Source organism: Pezoporus occidentalis, unplaced genomic scaffold, assembly GCF_034315485.1.
Source record: "Pezoporus occidentalis ecotype Australia unplaced genomic scaffold, CSIRO_AGI_Poc_V1 ctg3, whole genome shotgun sequence".
Taxonomy (NCBI): domain Eukaryota; kingdom Metazoa; phylum Chordata; class Aves; order Psittaciformes; family Psittacidae; genus Pezoporus; species Pezoporus occidentalis.
The window spans coordinates 9,803,800-9,824,161 of record NW_026914940.1 but is presented as its reverse complement, the minus strand read 5'-3'; the positions used below and the strand labels follow the sequence as shown (position 1 = coordinate 9,824,161).

The window sequence follows — 20,362 nt, the reverse complement described above, 5'->3', positions numbered from 1 at the left end:
GCAGAATTGGTAAAGTGGAGCTAAACACAGTACAATGAAATGGACAGCAAATGACAACACTGTTACTCAAATAAAATATCTCAGTTTCTTCTGGGTATCTCTGCTCTTTGAAGATGAAATATGCCAAGTAGTGGACTAAAAATGTGTTGCTTGATAAAGGAGAGGAAAAAAACCTCTTTTGTTAAGCTCTCATTTTCAAATCCCTGCCTATGCAGATATTTTTGTAGTAAGGTATAGATACTCCAGCTTGATCTGTAGTGTAGTTGCAATAAAAAATATAGAAACAAAAATATAAATTGGCTTCCTACTGTTGAACTGGCCTCGTTTGAATTAATTTGCATATGTAAAAAGGTAAAAAATAGAATTTTATATTACTGGATTACTTCAGACTCTAATATTTCATAACTGTTAAAGGATTTAGCAGTAAAATCCCCTTTGAGGAACTCAAGTGTTCCACAATAAGTGCTTACAGTTGGCTGACACCAATTCTACTTAATACCAGTAGGCAAAGAAAGTAATCTGCTTTATTTCATGCTATCTGGTCTCTATTGTGCCCTGCCTTTAGGATTTGTATTGCTTTCACAGTGCTATTAACTGTGACTGGTGTGGCAATCACTGTGCATAACTGCCACAGTCACTAGTGATGTATCGGAAAGATGTATATGCAGTGATGGCAACTACCTTAATGAGGAGAGACAGCACAAAGCCTAATTCTTTAGAAGGTAACATCCTAGACATAGTTTTAGATCCTGATTGAGGTAAAATTTAAGGTAACTAATGGCGTGGTTTAGTTTTTCTCATCTATTCTCATAAACACCAAGTAAATCTCTAGGTGTTCTATTCCCATTTGTTTCAAAGCTGTCTCATTTTCTTACTCTGGTGACCCTCTATTAATCATTGAAAGGAAAGAGTTTGGGTGAGCTCTTGAAGAACCTTCAGACATTTTCAGTACAAAACATATGAGATGGCTGTGAACTGTGAGAAGTTCAGAGGGCAACAGAGAGGGAGAGAGTTATTATAGAATATTCTGACTGGAAGAAAAAAGCTGCTTTCTCAGTGTTTTAATCACACCTTCATGCCACAACCTTTCCATCTATCATCTAGGGCAATTGAAATTGTAGGCATACTCACAGACAGTCATCTTATAGTGATGATGAGTTTTCAGCTCATCTTTCCCCACTACGTAGCATATGTAGTTATTGTTCTTTCAATTCCCTATTTTATTTGCCTTCTGCCATTTCTTTACCAACTTCTGTCCCTTTCTGTGTCAGACTTTACTTAACTCCTAATTTTTTCTTCACACTTTTCATGTAGTCCTGAACTGGTTTTGACCCTCTAGCTCTCTATCCTGTTTTTGTTGTTCCACAAATAACTTTGTGTCATACCTGATTTTGCTTTCTACTATGCTTCTTCCTTTGTGTCAAACCACAAACTTCCCTTCCCATCTTACATTTTTAAAGTTCTCCTCAAAAAAAATAGCTGTCTCAAAACTCACAGGTGTTAGTAAACCTCATAAGTAAAAATCCCACCATTGATCTTTTTGTCACTGATAAATTACAAACAACATAATTATACCTCTAGGTATTGTTTTCACAATAAGATCTCTGATACAGATATTATATTCTTTTCAGTATCTTTCATCATCTCAGTCATTCCAACAGCAGTTAAAAGTGACGTGTTTTGTTTATTTATGGTGATATCTGGAAGGAGTTTACTCCCCTTTCTTCCTATTAACTTCATGGAATGGTCTACTCTGTTGTGCTGATGTATCATCTTGGACTGATGCTAGCTGGAAAACCTGCACCATACTTCACCACATAATGTGGTTGTATCCTATAATACCTATGAAATAAGAGTCAGAGACAACATTGCAAGAAAGGAAAAGATTCACATGGCTGCCAACAGGGAAACCAAGGGGAAAATGGGTTTGTTACAGGAAAAGTGGAGCCTGAGGATATAACACTGACATCTGAACATAAGCTTCATGGTGGTTAAACTCAGTGTTTTAATTTTTCTGATTAAAATTATACACACACAAATGCTGGTTTTGTGGTGGATTGACCTTAGCTGGCAGCCACATGCCCACCAAGCTGTTCTATCACTCCCCCTCCTCAATGGGACAGGGGGTGGGAAATGCAATGATACTTGTAGATCTAAGTAAGGACAGGGAGGTCACACAGAGTTAATGTCACAAGCAAAACTTGACTTGAGGAAGAATAATGCCATTTGTTGCCAATTAATAATACAGTAGGGTAGCAAGAAATAAACCTAAAGACACCTTCCCCTCCCCATGTTTCTTCCTCTCAGACTCAACTTCTCTCATAACTCTTCTTCTTCCTCCCCCTGTTCAGTACAAGGGTATGGGGAATGGGAATTGCAGTCAGTTCATAGTGCTTCATCTCTACTGCTCCTTTCTCCTCACGCTCTTCCCCTCCTCCAGTGCAGGGTTCCTCATACAGGCTACAGTCCTTCACAAAGTGCTCCAATGTGCATCCTTTCCATGGAGTGCAGCCCTTCAGGAGCCGAGTGCTCCAGGCATCCCCCTGCTCCTGTGCGGGGTCCTCCCTGGGCTACTGGTGAAGATCTGCTTCACTGTAGGCCAACATGGGCTGCAGAAGCATAACCTGCCTCACCATGATCTGCATCATGGGCTGCAGGGGAACCTCTGCTCCGGCCCCTGGAGCACCTCCTACCCTCTTTCACTGACCTTGGTGTCTACAGGTCTGATGTTTTCCCTCACATTCACTCACTCCTTTATCTCACAGTTGCTATGCAGTGTTTTTACCCTTTCTTAACTATGTTATTGCAGAGGTGTTACCAATGTCACTGGAGGGTTCAGCTTTGGTGGGTCTATCTTGGAGCCAGGTGGAGCTTGCTGTGTCTGACATGGGGGCAGGTCCTTGTTTCTTCTCACAACAGCCACCCCTGCAACCTCCCTGCTACCAAGATCCTGCCACGTAAACCAAATATAGTTTACAAGTCAAAGGACAAGAAGGAAATGAAGCATTCTTAACATAATTACTCTTTTGAAAATGCTGGCCCAGTGGTGGGTATTGAGTTTTGGAAAATCAGAACCAAATTACAATATTGGTGTTTATCTTAAAGTGACTACAATTATTTAAATTGATCCAATATCTACAGGTGCAATTTCTTTGGTTTCAGAATGTTTCCTGGCTGCGGCCCCAAATTACACTCATATTTATCCAGTTACTTGCTTTTATTTGGATTTTATGTTTGATTTATTAACTACCCGTTTAAAACCAGACCACACATTTTGGAGTGAAAGCACAGAAAAAATGTGATTATAAACATTTGGTTTTCGTGTGGCTGTTTCCTCTGTTTTCCTTTCCCTAAGGGTGAAGATCCTCAGTGGGTATGGAAGGAAGATAAGATTTCTTCTTGAGCTCCCAGTTTAGTCTTTCAGGAGAAAATTTGCAAGTGGAGAAGGTGCTGTAGACTCTCTTTTCAGCTGTGGTGGGCTCCAATAACATGTTCCCTACCCATTACTGGTTCTGCCAGGGGTGCTGACTGGGAGTTGCTCAAGAGTTTGGCTAACACCAAGACCACCAGTGTGTTTAGACTCACATCGGGGTGCACTGGTGTAGATAATTTCTGGACCATAATTGTTGGTACCATGAGACTTCCCTGCAAAAATGGCAGTTTCTGTCATCTGTGTTTTTTTTTCTCTCTCTTTACATTCAACAGAGCTGTCTCAACAGTACAGAAAAGCTGGAGGAATGCAGTGAGAACCTACAGGCAAAGCGTCAACACCTTTCAGAAGCTGGCTGTTACTGTGTCAATGGCTTAACTCCATAGATGGATCCGAAAGTTTTGTGGAAAGCTGGTATAAGCACAGAGCTGGTACATGAAATTCTGCAGTGCTGATTTTTGCCCTCCTCATTCATCTTAGAGAACAAGGGGATTAACGAGTATTGCAGAGGTAGCTCTTCCTGAGGTTTACCTCTTTTGGCAGGTCTGAAGGCTTTTTCTTGTTACATTTTTTTCCTTTGAAAAATGAAAGCACAGATTTGTTTGAGTCAAAGGTGGAGTATATTAAAGAAGTGGTTTTAAACTGTTGCATCTGGCTCACACGCCAGTGTTGAGCTAGAGTACTCTGTATATTACCAATGTGTGTCTTACGTGCTCTTGGCTTAAGAAGAGTTGATATTTTCTAGTGTGGGACAGGAGAAACAGCCTGCAACTACAGATCCTCACGTAATTCCCATTAAGTTAACAAAGCTTGTACAGTGCAGTTCAGTAAGAATATGGACAATGTCTTACAGGGCATATTATGTCACTCTTTAACAGATGGCATAGTAATTTCATTTGCTGTGAGTGTTACAATACAGTACAAGTATTTAATCCTTCTTAAACTGTAGAGAGTTCATTACACATAAATCTGAGTCTCAATTCCAGTTTTACACTCTCTGACAGTTAATAGTACTGTAACATTTGTGGGTTTTTCAATATGGCGTATGTGAGAGAGATGTCCTGTGCAGTACTGGAATTGAGTGTAAGTTTCCGTAATAAACTAAGTAGAACCAGACTAAATAAAGCAGCATCAAAAACATTTTCTTTACCCAAAAAAAGAATTTTTAAAACTAAAATGTTGGTTGTGGGTTATGGCAAAGTTCCTTTTCAGTCAAAAATCCCAAAGGACCAGGCTGTTAAGTCAATCAAGCCCTGCTGAACTCAGTAAACTTGCTTGTATTTAAACTACAGCCAACTTAGCTGAGAATCTGTTCCTGTGCATGTGCGGAGTGAATGGGAACATCCAGATGGCTCATTGATTACTATTTATGTAAAAAATAATCTCTGTGAACTCCTTCTATGTGCTGGAAGAAGATTTCTGCTTCAGTTCCTTCACTCTTTCCAGCCCTTCTTAGCAAAGGCCCTTAGCTTTAAAAAAGCAAACCAACCAATCCTATATTTGTCTTGATCATCTTAAGATACAAACTAGATGGATCTCTGCAGCTAAAAGCAAAGCCTGCTGCAATTTCAGATGAAACTACTTTGATGATCAGGGGACTGGAGCACCTCCTGTATGAAGACAGGCTGAGGAAGTTAGGTCTGTTCATCCTGGAGAAGAGAAGGCTGCGTGGAGACCTCAGAGCAGCTTCCAGTTATCTGAAGGGGGCCTATAGGGTTGCTGGGGAGGGACTGTAGTGATAGAACAAGGGGTGACGGGTTCAAACTTAAACAGGGGAAGTTTAGATTGGATATAAGGAGGAAATTCTTTCCTGTTAAGGTGGTGAGGCACTGGAATGGGTTGCCCAAGGAAGTTGTGAATGCTCCACCCCTGGCAGTGTTCAAGACCAGGTTGGACGAGGCCTTGGGTGATATGGTTTAGTGTGAGGTGTCCCTGCTCATGGCAGGGGGGTTGGAATTAGATGATCTTTAGGTCCTTTCCAACCCTAACTATTCTATGATTCTATGATTCTATTATTCTATGATTCTATGATTCTACTTGTTTGGGAGCTGTTAGAGATTCACAGTTGTTGTCAATGGAGGACACAGAAGAGACCCTCTGATACACACCATGTTGCAGGTCTGAGTATTACAAATCTGCCTTGAATTTGCCCAGGTCAGAAAAAAAGGCTGACACCTGAAGAATTCGTATCCACAATACTCAATTCAAATAGAGGTGGATGCTTAACTTCCGCAGGTTTCTTTTGTAAAGGGAGGATTCAGGACTCTCTGCATTCACTGAGCAAGTTGGGAGTAAATGTACTTTAAATTAAAAAAAAATATGCACTATTCCCAAAATATATCAGAAAACTTAGCTACATTATTTTTTGCTCGCTATTTTACAATAAAGTTCTTTAAAATATGACCCATATTTTCAAACAGCGTTTATTTTCGTTGGAAGATCTGAATTTCTGAAGGCCAAGTGAATCAGTTGGGAAGCTGAGTGAGTGTGATTAGCACCCTCATAGAAAGTAAAGCAGATACCAGCAGCATCTCTCATAAGCCATTCTGCAGCACTAATTAAGAAAAAAGCTGTAGATTGTTTTCCTGAGGAGGGAAGTGCTGTTTCATTTCTCATGTGCACCCACCATGCATGAGAGCTGCAAAAGCTCCATGTGTAACAAGGCTCACTGCGCAGGGGTTTCTTTGTAATTTAAACACTCAGGAAAACAGTTCCTGAATGTCAATCTAACCTATTGGGTAAACAATAAGGAACAGCCTAAAATAAGAAGGAAAGCAAGAAGAATGCTATTGTTAGAGAACCATGTAAAACAGAAAGGTCCTGCATCTCTTCATCAGTTCTTGATGTCATTGTTTTTCATATTTATTTTTAACAAAGAATTATGATAACTCCTGCTAAGAGGAGAATCAGTAATAAGCTCTATGTGATTATGGCAATTACACCCCAACCAAATAGCATTGGACAAGAGAGCAACTGTCTGTGTTCTTCAGGGAGGGGCAAGAAGGACCACTTCAGCTCACCTCTTGACTCTGGTGGGAGCTTTCTTTCTTTTTTTTGACAAAGTATACTACTTTATAAGGTCTGCTTCTTTAGTTCCTGAGGGGGTGTGGTGGGCTGAGTTATCACACTTGTGAGTGTGGTAAAGCTCTGCTGGCATTTTGTATGTATGCAGAGACCTCTCCATCTCCTCTGCCAGGGCAACTGTGATAATCCCCTGAACTTGTCTCTCCAGCACTGCGAGGGTCCCCTTCCCAGCTGATCTACCAGATATCTTCTCTGCTGAAAACTAATTCACTCATTGGGCTTTCATCAAAGGTAAATTACTGAAGCTCCAGTCTTGATCCCCATCCTTTCAGAGTCCAGTGCTCTCTACATCAATCCTGATCCACCTTCAGCATACCTTCATTTTCCTCTAAAGGCTCCTCTTAGACCAGCTTCTGTGAAGGCAGCACACCCTCTCTTCTCTCAATTGCTCACTGGAAAACCCTTCTGTATTTTCTGTTCTTCAAGCTGCAGTAGAGAAAAGTGACAGCGGTGCACTGAGGACTACCATTGTTGCCAAATAAATTTGTTGTAAACTACACTGTGAGTTTACCTTGTGGCAAACTCACTTCTCTAGCTCTGGAGGTCACCAGACAGCTCTGGCAGCACTCAGAAACAGTTTGTGAGCATAGCAGAGAGAGAGGAAAAAAGTCCTATTTAAAGAAACTGTGAAATCGTCAAAGTCATTAAAGTAAAACTGAGATGTATTTAAGAAGGTTACACGTCAATGCAAAATGTCTGTGATATAAATTGCCCTTCTCTGATGTGTCTTCAGTCATTTAGCATTGACTAGGAAAGACACATCTTAAGAGGGAATTTTCTCTGTTGTATGGGCAAACTTCAATGCAAATTAATTCTAATCATAATTTATGGTATAAGACAGTGCTTGTTATGGAAAATAGGCTGATGGTTTAATTTAGAGCAAGAGTAATCAAATGGATCTGTCTAAATTTGTTTCAGAATGCGTAATAGATGGCATGTGGGTTAGGTAATGTAGAAAATGTTGACAATATACTTAATTTTTGAAGCATATTATTTACCAAACAAACAAAAGTAACACTAAAAGCCAGTTTATTCCAGGGAACCTGACTGTAAATGTTTAATGATGAAACAGAGGTTTTATCTTTCTTTTCCCACCTCATCTGAAATTAATGTTCTAAGTGATATGGCTGTGGCTACAATTTGCCAGTGTTGGGGACTCGCCTCTAACTTCTCTGTCAAGTTTCAAACAATATTGTCATGGGATATTATGGCAAAGAAAGAGTTATACACTACTGAAACATTCTTTTAAACAAAATGCTGTTTCACTGCCTGTTGCCTACTAAGCAGATGGCAGGGTAGAGACTCCTCTTCTATTCAAGCTTCTGTAAAATAAATTTTTCAGGGTTCAGAACCTAACTTGAATCATTTCAGAGGACAATTTACTTTTCCCAGCCCAACCATATTTCTCCAACTTTGGAGAAATTAGAATGAAGGTTGCTCTACAGCTCAATTCACCTTAGATGTTTGAAATGGAAGGGACTGTCCAGTGGGTAGATACCAGATACTGTATTCATCACCAGTGGCCACAGAAGATAAAGTGTGGTGTAGCAGTTGAAAAGGGAGATTAAAAAGTCAGCAGATAAATGGTGTGTAGTGTTACCCAGAGCATCATAATCAAACCTTACAGGGTTTAAGGAGATGAAGAGAAATCCTTCTTGATTTGACAGGTATTGATAGGGCTACTGTTTCCATTGGTTTGTCTCCTGTCTATCTGGGTTTCTTTTTTCTGGATTTCATGATTTTTTGGATTTAGTGTCAGACCCTGGGAGCTCTATTTCCTAGTCACAGGCACACAAGAAAGCAGATTTCCTTTGGCTCTTTTAAGCATGAGATCGTTCAATATATGAATGAAGTTTATTTGCTGGTGTTTTGCATTGCCTTTCTCTACATGCAATCGGTATCAATCATCTATGTTTAGCTTTCTCAGCACTGCTGCTGCTACAAATTTGACTTATGTGCTGAAAAACTCAGCTCCCCAGCTGCCTGGAACAGGCTTTCCTTTTTTGTTTGCTGGACACAAAAGGTACTGCGTAAAATACACGATCTGTTTTATCTTCTGTAGGTTCTTATCTTGGCCTTGACACAGTCGCATCTGAATGCCTTCCACTGCTGTGTTAAACAAGGGGCTAATCTGAATCCTCTGTGTGAGGCTCAGTCAGCCTCTTCATTTATATGCAGCACAGTGCTTTGTTTCAGGAAAAACACAGCTAAATTTGCATGTTGGAAGCATGTGTGTGATGTGCTTTTACATTGTGTTGCTATTTTGTCTAATGAGTGTTTTGCTTTTCCTTCAAAGCCGTTTCTGTGACACAGGCTGTAATGCACTGGGCCAGTGACTAAGGTTGGTGCAAATCCCCGGCGAATAATGTTTTCCCTGTATGAAGCTCTTTATTTCAGAAGCATATGAAGCATTTCATACACCAAACACACAGCAGCCAGATGAGTAACACAGCACTAAAAGTACACAGAGGCAACTGGGCAGTTGCTACCAGTCAAGAAATACAGACAATCCCTTCTTTTTGGGTACATCTTATGGCAGCAGAGTCCCACATCAATCTCCCCCAGGGGGTGAGCAAAGCAAGAGTCTCAGGCTATGATGAGGACTACAGAGACACTTCCCAGGTGCTCTAGGATGTAGATATATGAATCAGTTGTCTCCTGGTGTATTTTAGGAGATCTTGTTTGCAAATTGAGGCAGAAGGTGAGAGGAAAAGGGAGAGCTATGAAGTGTGTTGGAGAACTCTTTGTGGTTCACTGTTATAACCACATCCTGGCTGCAAAATGAGAGGTTATTAGCATGAACAACACTTGAAGTTCAGTGCATTGCTACACTCAGACTATTCAGTTTCACACAGAAAAGATAGGGACTAAGAGCAAAAAATGCATGAGCCTGAATTAGCTCTTACAGAAGTGGGGTAGCCTTCAAATAAAAGTTTGTGGAGAGCTGAGCAAACTAAGGCCAAAATGAAAATGGAAGAAAAAAGAGTTCAAACAAACCTGGAAATTTTGACAATATTTAACATCAAGTTGAAATGTCTTATTTATTTCAAAGGAAATTTTCATTTTTAAGGTATTTAACCTATTTTTTATCTCTAAAGCTCTTTTGAGCTTTTTTTTAAAACTTTAGATTACCCAAATGAAAAAGACTATTTTAAAACAAAATCTCACGTTTAAATTTGAAAAACATTGAATCAAAGCACATCAGCTCTTCAGAAATGAAATATTTCATTTTGAACACGATGAAATGAGGGTGATAGTTCCAAGGAGTAGCATCTGCTATGATAGTCGATGTATGGGGCAGAAAATCTGTTTAACAATGCTGGTAGAAATGCACGTGTCTTTAATTTTCTTTTTTTTTGGCATGATTAGTATTGCCTCACTAATGTGCTGTGTCTTGGGCAGCTGTCTAGCATCTCTGATGGTTCTTAGCCTAGAAATAATGTCTCTTCCAGATGTCACATTTGGGAATAGATGAGCTTACAAGGAAGGTGTTAATCAGGAAACTTGCGTTTTGTGAGGCAATGGTGTCAGACAAAACTGCTTCATGGAAACTCTTCAAATACATGTTCCACAAAAAAAGAAATCAACATTAAAAAATGCAAATGAAAACACCAGAAGCTTGCAAGGGCATGCGTCCAAGCATTAAGAAATGCCAGATTTTAATTTTATTTGGGAAACCTTAATTCATTCCCCTTGTACAAATAATCAGATCTTTACTAATGTGTTTTAGACTTATTTCCATGGAGTTTAAGCTCCACAGGCTGTGCTCTGTTAATGATCAGCTCGTCAATATTTTGTATGATCCCACGCACTCAGCAGGTGACCTTTTTTTTGCACTATTCTCTGATGCTCAGAAATAACTCAGAACCAAGGAGCCTGACAGGACCAAATTCCAGCTGATCAGTACAATGCAAACCTCTGCATAAAACAACACATTCCCACTGAGTGTATGACAACTGCTAAAAGGTGAATTTCCCTCCTCCCCAGCTCTTGCTGAACGTGAGTCAGACCTTGATCTGGGGACAGAATTATTGATTCATCGCTGCATCAGAGCAGTCAGTATGTGAATATTGCACAAAAATTAATTACTTAGATCATTAATTTTTACAAAAGCCTGCAATATGAGGACAGGCAGATTGTTACCTCAGATTTACAGATGCGGGAAAATTCTGACTAAGATTCCCTCTAACTTTCACTCCTGATTTTGCAGCCTACTCAAGCCATAGTGGGAAGGGGGAAGATAGTGCTCAGAATGACAAAAAGAAGGTCCAGGCTCAATCCACTTCCTAGCCAGCATTGGGGATGCCATTAGTGGCCTCTTCTCCAAGAAACAGAGAGTAGAACGGTCACAGCCAAAATGTATTGGACATGGCTAAATCTATAAATCCTTTTATATCAGTGCAGTGTGCACTAGCGCTTTCCACAGGGTGAAGGAGATATTTACTGCCCTTCTCTTCAGTATTACATGACTTTGTACATACTTGTTTAAAGGAGCCCGAAGTCCTGAAAGAAGAAGCAGCACAGTGAGTTGAAAGCAAAATAGTCCAAGCAGTAAAGTCTAATACTGTATAGTAACAGTGTCCTAGGGAAAGGAGTGATGAGGTGGTTCCATGTATACCTGTCAACAGCTTTCAGAAGATATGAGAAAAAAGTGGAAAACATCTTTTTTGTTACAAAAATCTTCATCTTGTAAGGCAAATTCCGCATAGGAGTTCTGTTGTCAAGGCTGGAGATGGGCTTATAAAGATGTTTATGTGGAGGAAATAGAAGTTAACCCTTCCTGAGAAGGCAGTACAGAGGATTGTCATTGCTGAGGATGGTCATTGCTGAGAGAGTAAAAATGCACTAAACTACTGTTGCTGTTAAAGGAAGGAAATGGGAATAACAGATGAATTCCTCTAAAGTATCTGCAAGTGGTGTTTTGTTCTGCCTTGAATAGAATCTTTTCTTATGCATATTTGGGTTAAATGCCTTTATTTCTCTTTGTCTTGCACTGTGTAAACGTTTGTCTTCACAATTCTGCACACATGAGCAGCATTTTAAGAAAAACAGCTATCTGCTAAAAATTGAGTGATTTGAAGTTAAAGGTGTCAGCTTATCTGTCTGCCTGGAAACGCAGGGTATAGTCCTGCAAACATTTCCATTCTTGTTTGACACCTGTGAGTCGTCCTTGAATAACTTGCGCAGGGTCACCCAACAAGAAAACTGAGGGATGTTTTCAGGTGTATTTGTAGGAACTTGTCTGTCCAGAATTAGCTGAATTCCAAAGGAAACAACTTTCAAAATATTCGCTGTACATTTGTAGCCTTTTTTCCTCGGGTCAAATTTCTGTTTATGTAGGAATAAGACTTGAGTAGCAGCAGTCATGGTAGTAGCAGTGCAGTGAACAGCCAGCAGCAGTCTGCTATTGCTGTAACTCTGCCTGAGCTTTAAATGCACTTGAAATATTTAGACTTTTTCATTCATTTTATCTGATCATCTCTTCAAACACCAGCAGTGTGTCTCCAACTTATGATTTTCTACTCTTTATTGAATCACAAATCTTTCGCTGGCCATGGATTTCCTTATACAGAAACATACAGCTATTTAAATTTGCAGATGGTCTAAGACACATAGGAGTGGAATACTGGAAGTCCTATTTTCTCATAAAGCAGAAGATGGAAATTGCTGTACCTGAGCAAAACGTAGCCTGAATCACTAGTCAACATGCACATTTTGCAGGTTTGTTTTAACGAGGAAGATGAATTGACTTGGGAAATAATGTAAATTCTTGGCATGACCTCGTTTGAAAGAAACCTTTGTAGAAATAAACAACAGGATGAACTTTCCTTGCTCACACCCTCAGGCCTGTCTTTCCAGGGAGTTCTTGGCTTAAGAAACTCTCTCCTGTTTCTCATTCAACTTATGGTACTGTAACTCTCCTTCTCTGGTGCACACACCCTGCAAATCAGTATCCTTACCCATGCGCTTGCAGACAGGGAAGTTGCTGTGGTCAGGTCTCCTCAGGCTCTGCCTGCAGTCAACTGTGTCGGGGAGCAGATTCTTGTCTGCCTATTTCACTTTAGGAAAGAGTTTAATTGCTTGAGTCTGAAAGATGTGCATGGCAAATCCATCAATTCCACTGAGATCTGTGTTGTCTTTGGGTCAGCACCCTCGATAGCAGCCATTAAAATCTTTCTGTGTAACTATATGGCCAGAAACAAATTTCAGCCATTGAATGAAGATAAATGACCTGATCCATCTCAGCTTCTGGAGACAGCAAACCAGGACTGGAAAACCATCTTACTGTCACACTTCTGGTAGTTACATCTGCTTAAGGAAAAGAAGTACCATAAGGAAAACACTTCATATTTTAACACATCAGCTGCAGAACCTGGCGAACATTAGGAAAACAGAGGCAAAATTGATTAAAAAAACCCTAAATGGTAAAAGATTAAATGCATAATCCAGTGCTCACTTTTAAAAGCACGGTCACCTAATGATTATCCTTCTGCAATTTATGAACACCCTTCTCTTGCTTCCTCTCCTTCCGTCAGCTAAGACACTGTATTAACTCTGTGATGCTGTGAAGGTTTAATTGAACCTCTTTCACTTTGCACCATTACCCTCACAGAATCACTCAGGCTGTGATGTAGTGATGAAGTGTGTCTCTCCATAAGATCCTCTCTGCTGGATGAGAAACTGTGGCCAAATATAACTAAATGTTCATACAGCACAGATTCGTGCTGTTGGCTCAAATTTGTGCAAATGGATGCAGTTGGGTTATTTTTTTCAGCATATTTAAGGCTATATCATTTTTTTTGTCTGTGCCATTCCCAGCCATATCTGTACCTGCCCCTGCCAGGCTGGATTCTGTGTTGTGTCTACTTCCACAGCTGGTGTGGTTGCATGGTAATGACTGATATAGATCAAATAGGTATTGTTGGCTGATCCCCCTATACGTAGGTCTGTTAATAATTGTAATTATCAAAGTATTAGCTTTCATTTACAGACCAGGAAATAAAAACTATAGAAAGTGAAAATCTGTGCTTTGTTGTTTCTGTAGTTGAAGAGTGCTGGGGAGAGTCTGAGAAACCCCTATGGGTTTACAGTGCTTGGAAATAAGGAATATGCATATGATCAAATATTCTGATAGGTGTAATCAACATAATTTCCTAATCAGTGCAAGCCACATTCAATACATTACCACCAGTCAATGGACTGGGAGTTAAAGACAATTATCCCAGCTTGTGGGTTTAAGCGGTATTTCCTTATCCAGTTATAACTATGTGTCATTCACTTTACCTGTATACCTGAGGTGAAGTTTGATGACAGGTGCCACATTTAGCCTAGGTGCAAAGGAAATATTCTTGGCTCTGTGAAGGTTCTTCTACTTTTAATACAACAGTCTCTCAAAGTCCCTCACCTGGGGATGATCACTTGTGTTGGCCCAGCACAGCAGAAACAGACATTTAGAATGATCTTCCTGGCCAAGGAGATCCAGCTCCCTTACAAAAATAGGTTTATGTTTCCACACAGAAAAGGTCCCCTTGAAAATGTTTATGTTTTTCTCTGAGAGCACAGATTCATAGTTTTATCTTTTCCTCTCTTCCTGCCTGAGATTGTGACATTTCAGTCATTCAGCTTTTTTGACAGAGGTGCAAACTGACATTTCACACGCTCTGTTGCAATCTACCCTTCTGCCTTTTGCAGAAGTGAGGAACTAGTTGACTTTCTGATGCTTATGTTGCCACACAGCTCCTTTAATTCAACAACAGAATTGACTAGACACTGAATGTATCACATTATAGGGACTGTCACCAAGAAAAACCTCTGTTTGATTGAAAGATTACTTTCTTTAGCAACATGATCAAATGTTTGACATGGAGATACTGAACTGCTAGCAGAGTCCCAGATATTTAGTTGATGTAGCCCCTCCATTTTAGGGGGAGTGAAGATAAAGGATTACCATTTGTGTTGTATTTGTGTTGTAACTAGTGACCATAAAGAGGTTTGGGGTTAGTGTTTGTGGCAGGACTTGCAACTTTAATTTTCCTATACAACCTGGTAGATATAAAGGCACCCCCAAAACCTAACTTTTTTACATCTGGCAGCCTACAGCTCTCCAGTTGTGCACTCACAGATGGAAAATCAAGAGAAACGGTGCTGCCAAAGTTGTGGAGGTTTAAAGACACAAAGGAATCCAAATCTGTACTGAGAAATAACTTCTATTAGAGCCATTAGTATCATTCGAATGCACAGATTAGCTTTGAGGTACAGGGTAGCTTTGGGCTGTAGATTCCCTTCAGGAGAGAAAATTTAGGTCTGTAAGAATGGACATCACAGAAGTGAGAGCTTTGGCCAGGGTGCTGCCTACACATACCAATGCAATTTACTACAGAGAGTAAATGAACTTTATTTCTGTTCTTTTCAGGCATTTAACTCCCTTCTTTCTAAACCAGAGGTGGCAAAGGGATCTTTCCTTCAAGTCAGAGTGTATAGGCATTCAGAGAACATGTGGGATTCCCAAACCTAAGTCACTATTTTATCTAAAGAAGTGTAAGTACACATCCTACTCTTTTGTGAATACCTAAATATTTCAGCTGCTTAGAGATTGTTATGCAGTGGGCCTTTTACCTGTTTCTTTTTAGGCTTTTCAACTTTACATAACATAGCAAAGCCCATATTGTGAAGCAGGTTTGTCCCACTCACTAGTGAATGTCCAGACTACTGGATGATGGATATTTTTTCTTGTCTTTTGATTTAGGACACACTCTCAAATGGAGGTAGCTGACATTTCTAGTTCCTTTTATCAATCCTGTCTGTAATCTCTGCAGTATCTGTCAGCCTACCAAAGAATGATCTAGTAATAGTATGGATATTCCATTACTTAGTGCATTTGAACTAAAGACATTTTTTTTAACATATGGATGACACCAGAAGCATTGTATGTTACAACACCACAGAAAACAAATTCTTGGGTAAGAAATGAAGTTGTTGAAAGCCCTATTTAAAAACCTTTCTGTTCTTATGGAAGACAAGTTGATACCTGTAGCTGTCCCAGAGCATTCAGGAGCCGTGCATAAGAGGCAAGGAAGGGCAATGAGCTTACACTCAGTTCCAGTTCTAGCTCTTTGTCACCAAAAGTGGGCAGATTGACTGAGAATTTTTTGTCCCTCTTTAATGAGAAAGAAAATGTTGTGAAGTCAGGAGGCTTGAGAGCTCATGGATTTCTACTGAATGCCTGCAGGGAATTTAAAGCACCAGCAACATATTCAGAGTTTTCCTAATTTATGACTACATTGTGGAGTGGAATGCTAAGCGCTGAGTTGTGCTTACAGAGCTGGAGGCAAATTGGAGTCTTGATGGAAAGGGATGAGATTGGCTAATACAATTTGAAAACTGCTTACTCAGAAATTAATATGCTTTTTTCCTGCCTGTTCCCTGCTGCTGGTACCAAATCCCAGAAAGGTGCTTTTTAACAATAAGGACTGCAAAGCATTCGATATATGTTAACACTATCCTAGGGGGCAGTGAGATGTTGCTGCGCTCCAAGTAATAAGATACATATTGGAATGAAGAGAGATGTAATTATTTAAGCAAACAATCTAGTGGAAAATCCATCTGTCATCCAGGTCATCACTGAGCCCTATCCCCCAGCGGAGGTAAAGTTGTGTGTTTCTGGTGGCTTCTGTGGAATAAATCTGGTTTATTTCAGCTGTTGATTTGGCCTTTTACCCAAAGAACAAGGCTGTAAGTCATTCAGGAGAAATGAATACCTAATGGGTGGAAGAGCATGATGAGTTGACAGGGACAAGTTTTACCAAATATACGTAGGATGAAAATGATTTTTTTATTAAGTTAATCACCAATGATGCATGGATCTTGTGGCAGCTCTTAGGAATAGAGCTGTAAATCTCACTCTTTCTGAGTTTCAAGAAATACAGTATCTGATCAATAAACTGACCAAACACTGGTTATTTGTAGTGGAAAATTGCCTCCCTGGCTATGAAAAGTGTGGAGCAAAGGTTGTTTCCAGTTTGAGAAGGCACTTTATTATATGAGTGGCCCAAAGAAACAGATCAATCTCCCATCCATAAAGTCAAGGAGCATCATCTGGCCTGGAAACAGTGAGACATAAAAACTAGGTTTCTCTTCACAAGACCTGCATTTATCTGGTCACAGTAAGATGCATTCCTTAAAGCTTGATAAACATTTGCCTGCCTGCGAGTAGGAGACATGCAGTTAAATTTTACACACAAGCAGAATATTTTTATTCAGCGCACAGGTTCCTCTAATGATTTCCCATTAAAAAAGAATGGGCAAAATTTAAAGTACTTACAGGTGGCTTAAACATGGTTCTTCGTTATTTTGATGGTGATGATGGTGGTAATGTTGATGATGGTATATTTCTTGGAATTCATTTGCCCAGTTTCAAAGAGGAAATTGGATCTAGGATCATTCAAAGCTTCATCAAATGGAGAAGCTGTAAAATAAAAATTACTTCCTGACAGAGTTCTAATAAACTTCTCCTTCCTGCATCTCCTACCCTCTGTGTATAACATTCCCCCTGTAGGTTCATAATGATGATTTAATCTCCTTCTCTCTTGCTTTATGGGAGCCAGTAGCTGGAACTCTATTTAGATTGATTGTTCTTTACTTGTTATTAACAAGTGGCAAATTAATGGAGATGAACAAAAATTGAAGAAGATATTCAAATTTAGCTTCCTCTGCACCACAGGGTTTTGATTTCAGACAGCTTACTCCTAATTTGAGGACAATGACCGGGAATTGATAACATTCTAGGTGTGTTAGGATTCAGTGTGAAAACTGATAAAGTATCTCATGACCTTTTCAGTTCAGATTTAATTATCCCCCCAAACAGCTCTTTATTCTTCCCTGCTGATGCTCCCCCTGGCCTCTTTCCCCTTCACTTGGAAAAATTCACTGAGGCTGGCTAGACTGCAATGAAGAGTGCTATAATTATTTCTTATATGCCAGTTACAGCTTTTTCAATTGTTTCATAACGGGTGCTCCAGACAATTTCTCTGCTGTTCTCAGTAGAATTGACTGGACAGATCAGTTTATACAAAATTTTTATATGTTTCTTTTTCAGCTAGCATGGTGAAAATGTCCTGCAGTGGTTTTCTGGTGGAGGGCAGAGACTTGAGGGAGTTCCATTCCCAACTCTACTCTTAATGCAATGGGAAAGAGGCAAGAATCCTTCATCTCTGTGTGGGGTATCATCTACCTTTCAGAGTAGGAGAAGAAGCCTCTTGTGAGGCTGTGGGATCTGGCCCAAGGTTGTCTTCCAGACTCAGTATTCTTCCATGGGAACCAGGGGCAATCTCCCTGTCTTTTGCTCCTGGCAACATCAAAGATGACGCTGCTGAGCAGCTTCCTGCAAGCAATGCCCAGTAATGTGTACAGATACTGAAACAGATATATTTTGGTTTTGCAGTACCTGTAAACAAAAATGTGCTGAAGCCAAACACCTCCATCCATACTGCTGCCGGAGAGGAGTGGTAGAGAGTGTCAACCACATGCCACAGAGGTTAGCTACATGGCCTAGTGAATACTGAAGACCCCTTAGATAATAAGTAGACTTATTGAGGACTGTTTAGGAGACTCCAAAGAATCAAATAAACGTTGGGCAATTTTTCCAAAGATGTCTATAATGATTATGAATATCTTTATTGTTGGTTTTATCATTATTAATAATAATAATAATAATAATGTTGCTTTAACCAAAGTACTAGGTTCTTTGCACCACATTTTAAAATGTGACTTCTGTCCAGAGCAGCACTATTTCAATTTTTTGTTTGACAGCCTGCTTAGAAAAAAGCTCAGTGAACAGCTGCAGGTTTCCAGTCCCAAATTATCCCTGAAAGGAATACTGCAATTTTGAACATGAGGAGTTAGTAAAGTACTGCAGCTTCCAGGGTGTTGTGCTTGGGTTTGTTCAGCCTAGAGAAAAGAAGGCTCATGGGAGACCTTGTGACCATGTTCCAGTATTTAAAGGGTAGTTACAAAGAAGGTGGAGGCTCCCTTTTTACAAGGAGTCACACGGGAAAGACAAGGGGTGATGGGCACAAGTTACTCCTGGGGAGATTTCAGATGGACGCAAGAGCAAAATTTTTCACAGTGAGAACAATCAGCCATTGGAATAATCCCAGGGAAGTGGTGGATTGTCCACCATTGGACACTTGTAAGATTTGGCTGGACAGGGTGCTGGGCCGTCTAGTCTAGGTCATGTTTTGCCCAGAAAGGTTGGACCAGATGATCCTGGAGGTCCCTTCCAAACTGGTATTTTACAATTCTATGTTACCCACTTCACTTTTAAGTCAGTGTCTCATGCTAACTGTTAAAACTCTAGGTGCTACCAAAGAGGAATAAATAAGAGTTAACAGCTCTTAAAAGAAGGAAAAGAGTATAAAAGTAATTGTTACAGAAGCAGCTCAGTTCAGTTCTAGCTCACTTTAAATACAAACATGTGATTTACAAGATCTTCTTATGCAGGCTCTAATCATGGCATGGAGCCTGTTATACCCGTAAATCTATGAAAGATTTCCAGCCTGACTATTTCCATAGTCTTTCTAATCCAGCTGCCATTAAATCAATGATGATCAAGACCCTGGCAGAAAGCATTAGATATAATAATAAGACAAGATATAATTAAAGTAGAAAAGAAACATTACTATCTTGTGTACATCAAAGATGAACACACAGCAAGTGAACTGCTGGAGAATACCAAACTATTTGGGAACCTACCTCTCAATCATTGTTGCAGGAGCAATATACTGAGATAGAAGCTTCAAGCCAAAAATGTTCTCAGGCATCTTGCAGGAGAGATTCAGGTGAAAGTTACCCCAAATATTATTTTTCCACCTCAGTACAGCTGAGAGATTAGAATGGATTGTGTGGGTACTCTTTACCTGGAAGGTAAGAAAATGGAAATGTTTACTGATCGAATGAATAAACAATAATATTTGAAACTCAAGCTAAGTGCAAGGAATTCATTAATTCCCAAGGTACTGGCTGTGCTATAAAAGGCAGATGAAATTCAGTGCTGATAGATATAAGAAAAAGCACATGGGAATACATGCATATACCATTGTGGGTTCTAAATTAGCTATTGCCTCAAGGAGATGTTGGAGTCACTTTGTACAGTTCTCTGATGGTTAACATGCAAGCAGAAAGTTACCAATTGTTTGAAAAATAATAAAGAATAAAGCAGGAAAGTTCATAATGTAACCGTTGTACATCCATATCTGGGACTGTGTCTACACCTACGTCAAAATCAGTAGAGTATAAACCTCAGAGAACTGAAGAAAGGGGGGGGGGAAATGCCATCTATTCTGAGAAGTAGGAGTGATTTTGATCTCAGGAGATATCAAATACCCCATAGTCCCTTAGACTGAAAAAGAGAAACCTGAAGGGTTACATAGTTAGGCTTTTTAGCATTGGGGATGTAGCAGAGACAGTAAGATGAGAATGACCATTCATAATTAATCATATAACTAATCGCATCACAAGTGCTAAATTTCACCAAGAAAAATTATAAGGCTGCTTTATAGAATAAACAAAATACACATGAAAGGAAGGATCACTCAGTATTTGCACTCACCTTCAGCTATTTCTAAGTGTCTCCTTCTGGTGATTGCTAAAGGAAAGGTGGATCTTTAGGTTACAGACAGTAACAGGCCATCGTTGTATTCCATCATTGGTTGCATCCATGCTCTTCAAGTAAGTAAATCTCTCAATATATCCAAGGCAAGTTTAAACCTGCAGTCTTAAGTCACTTCAGCGCTTACTTACAGTCCTTAAAGGGTTTTTGTTACCTTATACATGTAGTAGCAGGTCCTAACT

The 20,362-nt window shown here is 39.8% G+C and overlaps 1 long non-coding RNA gene across 1 annotated transcript; it reads right to left on the bottom strand.

Moving 5' to 3' along the window:
- Window positions 1–11,668: 11,668 nt before the first annotated feature.
- LOC134168034 (uncharacterized) lies at window positions 11,669–19,433 on the bottom strand. The gene is made up of 3 exons (XR_009966374.1): window positions 19,265–19,433; window positions 16,836–16,979; window positions 11,669–12,699 (listed from the first exon to the last, which is right to left on the bottom strand). It is a non-coding gene; the product is annotated as an uncharacterized LOC134168034 (long non-coding RNA).
- Window positions 19,434–20,362: the final 929 nt, after the last annotated feature.